Source organism: Leguminivora glycinivorella, chromosome 9, assembly GCF_023078275.1.
Source record: "Leguminivora glycinivorella isolate SPB_JAAS2020 chromosome 9, LegGlyc_1.1, whole genome shotgun sequence".
NCBI classification, from domain to species: Eukaryota; Metazoa; Arthropoda; class Insecta; order Lepidoptera; family Tortricidae; genus Leguminivora; species Leguminivora glycinivorella.
In genome coordinates this window covers 10,216,068-10,222,333 of record NC_062979.1, presented here as the reverse complement: position 1 = coordinate 10,222,333, position 6,266 = coordinate 10,216,068, and positions in this window count along the sequence as shown.

Sequence of the window (6,266 nt, the reverse complement as noted above, 5' to 3'; positions counted from 1 at the left end):
CTTAAATCTTTGATATTACAAGTCGTATCACTTTAGCTGACAGATTAAGGTCATGAGGTTTGTAATATTACATCCGCACTCCAGTTCAAGTCGGTAAAAAATTAGCTTACTGACTATATATCTGTTGCTACAATGTTCATTTGTTCAATAAACCGAACCCTAAAAAGTCGGTAGGTTGTGTTGTTTCAATTTGGTATAGGTTAGATTCCATATTTTCATGTTATTTTTTACATTTTATTGCAGCGTCATCTGCGTTAATAAGACTCAAGTAAATTTTACTGGAGACTTCCGGTTGGGACGCCATCATAGCGGTTTCGTGTCGTGAATAATTTATTTTTGTTTTACTCATTAATGTTGTTTAAAGTGTAATATTGATAGCGTATTATGCAGTAAACTAATGGTGTAGTGAGAAGCTGATGAAGAATTGTTCTCGAAACGCGTTTAGCCTCTTTTTTGTCGTAAACGGCCGGTAGTCCACGTGCTCTTGTAAAATCTAGCTATCAATTTACAAGTGCTAAGTCACCGTACAATGTCGTACTTACCGTACAAAAATTACTAATATTAGCTCATATCACCTTGACACTGGCGAAATAGTCCCAATGGACTGAAGCCATTTAATTTTAAAAACTGAACTGAAATTTTACTGATACCTACCCCGACATAATAATGAGGATTTGCTCATTAATAAGACGGAGTTCAAATTTAATGTGAATAAATAAATAAATAGATATTTTATACTTATGTTATTCAAATTATTAAATTTACGAGGTCTAAGAGGTAGAAGTAGGGACTTGGCCAACAATGTAATGTTGTCACTTCTTATACTCCATCTCCATAACAATTAATAAGTATATGTATAGTTGTTTTTCCCCTAAACGATTTTGCCATTTTATATGAAGGTCAAAATAATATCAATAATAATAATATCCAATGAGCAATTGAGTATTAGGACCCTTTTGCTACGGTAAAGCACATATGAACTATGTACGTACGGTTAACAGATAGGTAATGTGAATGTGTAAAATCGTCTTTGAAAGTTATCTTCGAAACCTGTACCTAGCCACGGTCACCATACTCTGAAGACAGTGGATTGTAATACTTGATTCTAAAATAAGTTTTAGATATTTTTTGAGGATATATTTAAAAGACTCATTTACAGTGACACATTTAGGTCAATTGACCAGTACCTAAGGGAAGAATGCGGTAGATTGTAATAAAATTGAGAATGTATAAAAATGTATCATGATAAACATTGTAAATAGTATGAAAATTGAAAATGTGTAAATTGTATATTATTGAGATCAACGTCGTTGTTATTGTATAAATTTGTTTATAATAGATAGTTATCGGAAACATTTTTGTAGTTTAATTGAAGAGGTAAATATAAGTTTATTTTCCGATTGATGTGTCCGTCTTTGATTGTTAAGAAAGTAAGTACCTATTATAGACATATAGACTACAACTAGAAAATGTAACATAGTCTCAAAATCCGTAAAATCGTTATAAGACGGGCTAACGAAATCGCTACCAACTTAGCACAGGGTGCATTGGGGTAATTTCGAAGTACAAAAATGCTCGGATAATTTCGAAAGGGGAATCTTGATATGATGGAAATAATGGTGATTTTTATGTGACTTTCGAAATTACCCCAATGCACCCTACTTAAATAATTTATTACCTATGCATATTGAATTTAATAAAAAAATAAGTACGTACCTGTACCTTAGAGTACGTGGCACTGGGAATGAGGAAGGTGGAAAAGTTTAATTTTACAATAGTTTGTACTCAAGATCCATAGTTCCCCCGAGGCTCGATTTCTGAAAAATGATTGAAACATCTATAAAAAAAATTTAACCTATCTTAATAATTTGCCTACATTCGTAAGGATGGATGGATCTCTAGATAGATAATACCTACTCCAAGGTATGTATGCCAGTGCTTGATAAGTAGGTATCTACGTAAAAAAACACAAAACAAAAGAACAGTGGTACAAGCTGTAATTAGGTCGAGCAAGCCACTGTTCCTTCTTCAACCCTACTGTAAAATGTATCTAGGTACATACTTTGCTCCAAACTGGGTAATTGTAGACCGACAATTTTATTCTTATGAAATTCAAACAGAATCACCAACTGCCCCTCTAGCACAACTTGCCTTGTCGCGCGCGAGTCCATACTTGGAGTCGCGCTTGATGTATGGACTCGCGCGCGACAAGGCAAGTTGTGCTAAAGGGTCAGATTGAAGTGTTATAACATGATAATAGTACTGAATTAAAAGTACCATAATAAATATATGTATTACACAATAATTTCAAAATTTTGACCCCCATGGATACGCGCATGTAAATGGGAAAGTGTGTGTGTCTGTTTGTTTGTCCGTCTTTCACGGCAAAACGGAGCGACGAATTGACGTGATTTTTTAAGTGGAGATCGTTGAGTCGAAGGGATGGAGAGTGACATATTTTTCTCTTTCTAACGCGAGCGAAGCCGCGGGCAAAAGCTAGTTACTAATATTAGGCAAGATACCTAAATCCTGACCAGAAATATATGACTATTGTCAAGAGGTGTGCGGTCACAGTTCAGTATAGTATGAATGAAGAAAATAATTCTCATGAAATTCCGCGTTATGGCGCGTAGTCATATACTTCTTTTATATACCAACGTAAAGGTACGCGTGAATATTAATGTTCTGTGGAAATATATAAAAAATGCAGCTTTAAAACAATACAATTTAATATTTACAACAAACAATAATATTGAAATCACAGTGAGATAAAACATCGATAGACAAAACATTGATCTGAATACAGAGAACACAGACATTTTTATAAAAAGAAGCAATAGGCTGAGACTCATAGATGTAAGTCCTCAAGACAGAACTACTTTCTATGTTAGGGGTGGGAGTGGGACACACACAGTAGGTAATATGGGACGTATTCACTGACACTCCACTTAGATCTTGCAAAACTGATGTTAGGTGTATTCGGGTAATATTCCATAGTAATAAGGGTCCCTTTTCGGAATTTACCGACGGTTTTTGACGTTAGGAATTACCCGAGTACATTTAGAATAGGTTTTGTGACGATACACTTAGACTACATTTAATAAAGAGGCTTCAATGAACATTAAGTTGACCTGTGATTAAAACAATGTATCATCATTGTCATGATATAAGGTTTTAAATCACAAAACATGTACCCAAATTTTGTCTCAGCAAATGACTTCTCAATAAAAAGAAATGCCTCAGTTTTTTAAGGAAATATGTTACAAATTGTTTAATAAACCACGTGTTGAGTCCACTTTTTTGGCATATTTATTACTGCATTGACAAATACTAACAGTAGATTTACGTAAACCACCTAAAATTCGTAAATAGATTATGTTAACATTTTGTGAAAAATAGCAAACAAACCTTATTTACACAGTTTCTGATCAAGGGTACCCATCTCATGCCAGTATTTAGTTCACAGTAGTGTAGAGCTGCAAAAACACTACAGTTAATGCTAATTGACTACAAAATTCCCTAATATTGAGGACGAAACAAAATTGAGGTCAATACATTAGGTAGGTACCTATCTATATTTAATTGGAATAACATAGCAGTTGAGCGAACCATAAGTATTAGGTACAATATTTATAACATTCAAGATGAAAATAGTATATCATTTATTTTTCCTTTTAACACTTTAAAATAAATTACCAAGAACCCGACTGTCGAAAGGTACAAGCGTTGTATTACAGTGTAGCCGATTACATGGGTTTCCCGTATGTAAGCGAAAATGTCATGTGTGTTTCCATGAGAGCCCATACGTTTCGAAAGTGTTAATATCTATTTAAAATAAATTAGGACACCAGGAGATGTAATTAAGTCTTGTAAAATCTTAATAAATAAAATTATTAATAATCAATAATTTGATAAATTATGAGAGTACTAAAGGTCTGATTTCTTTAAAGCTCTGTTTAACTAACTGTAATAAAGCAATTTGTTGGTGTCATTTTGATTCCTTATATCATTTTGCTTGTTGCAAAAATAATTTATTATTTACACATCATTTGTAATAGGGGAGGCTGGGGTCAATTGGAACGTTTTCGACAAAATCGAGTATTCTACCTTAGTTTTTTACTGAATTGGTAACTTGAGTGGTCACAGTTATAGTCAAGCTATCTAGCTATATGGTGAAATGTATTATTTGGCTTCATAAGCGACAAATAAATAGTAAGAAGATTTTTAGTAAACCTCGGAAAATGTTTCAAACGTCCCTATGCCTGGGTCAAATGAAACAAAGGTGGGGGGTAGTTGAAACATCAAGAACAATCAATGGATATATTATTATAATCTTTACTTTCAATTATTTTACATTAGAATCATATCACCCAAACACAGTCTTCGAATTTAGCATTATCGAATGCCACCTATTCACTTCATCCTCCGAAGAAAGTGCCATTTCGGTCTGATTCGTTTTTTTACCTTTGCCCTTATTTGTTTTATTGATTTTTTTATTTGTTTTCACCGTCGTTTGTTCATTTTTCTGTTTATTTTCCTTACTTATTTCTTCTTTTTTCGGCATATCCGTGTAGATGGTCAACTTTATTTTTTCCTACCCCTTTTTGGCTGTACCCTCGGTGGAGCAGGGAATGGCCTGGTCGCTTCGGGCGTAAAAATATTTAAGCGGCTTGTGGATGGCTGATTTGGATCATAAAAAGTTCCAAAAGTTAGGTTTACAGGAATGGGAGGTGTGGTAGGCATTGGCACGCAATTGCATTGGTATTGTCTCCTTCAGTTGACTCTGTACCAAACCTGCAACTTGGATATCTGTAACATTAGTTAGTGTCTCAATAGATGTCTCAGTTTTATCTGGAGTTAAGTAACTTGGTTAGTGTTGTTAGTTGGTGCCTCAGTAGATGGTGAAATAAAAAATCACGTACTAAAACTCAAAATCACCTACTAGGGTCAATTGAAACATGTTTCTAATGCCACCAAGAATTTTGTTTCTATTGCCCCATTAAGCTATTTGTAAACTTTAAATTAGATACAAAAATAACGGAACATTGTAGGCATACACAAACCACGCTAATTTCAAGTAAAATACTTACAAATTATTGTAGTTTAGTACAATCAGCATATTGCCAGTGGTTATTGACCAAGAAACAAAACAAAAACATGAAAAATACTTACTTTTACTGCCAAAAAAGTAATACGGTCACTTAAAAATGTTCGACGGGCTCGCAGCCGCGGCATGCACTACTCGACAGGTTCGGACGGGTTTGGCGGTCCTTCTACCCCTTGGACCGCCTCCGCTGTGACTATCCCTCTCGGAGTTATTTGACTTGTTTCTAATGACCCACGTTCCTATTGACCCCAGGCTCCCTATGACATCACAAATTTAAAATTTACAATATATCACAACAATCTATGAGTCTACAAATGCAATAACAATCATTTAAATTCAGAATTCCTGATAATTAAAGTAATGAAATAGGAACATGAATCCATTAGTTCAATCACTTTAATTATATTGAGAAAAACATAACAAATTGGTCTAGCTTGGCTTGGCTGATATGTGTCCTATTGCCTACATGTAACAAAGCCACATACAAAATCTATGTTTCTAAGTTAGTAACATAACCAAGTTTACATACTCAAGAAGGTAATCCCAACACTGACTGACAAATTTCAATAAAATATTTTTTATACTTAACCCTCAAAAAAAAATTCACCTTATTTCAGAAAAAAATATATAAGTAGTGTTGAACATTCTATTCAATAATTTCAAGATACAAATAGTCCATAAATAAAATACTGGGCATAAAAATTTGCTTTCAAAATAAACAATATCTACATCTACACTGGACTATTTTGTGCACACTGGTTAGATACTTTTGCTGGTTATTTAATTGTGTATTTGACAAAAATTATATGGGTCAATCCCACAGACCAACCCCTATAGACATCTATTACAAGACGACTCGCGGTCGCCAGCCTTCCTAGTATTTGCACTGATATAAGCGCGGGCGCTCGCCGTGCCCGATCAGTATCGACCAAGTAACAGATCCGAAAGCAGCGCGTGTTTTTCGCACAAAAAAATTGGAAAAGGGTATTTTGATGCCTTAAAGATGTCCACCTGTAGTGTGAAATGGTGTGGAAAGGTAACAAGAAGCTCAAATTTAAAAACAGACGGCATTACATTCCACAAATAAGTCATATTTATAATTTATTCAGAGCCGGCATAGGTCAACTTACATTGGCCACTTACGCGTCAGTAGAGGGAC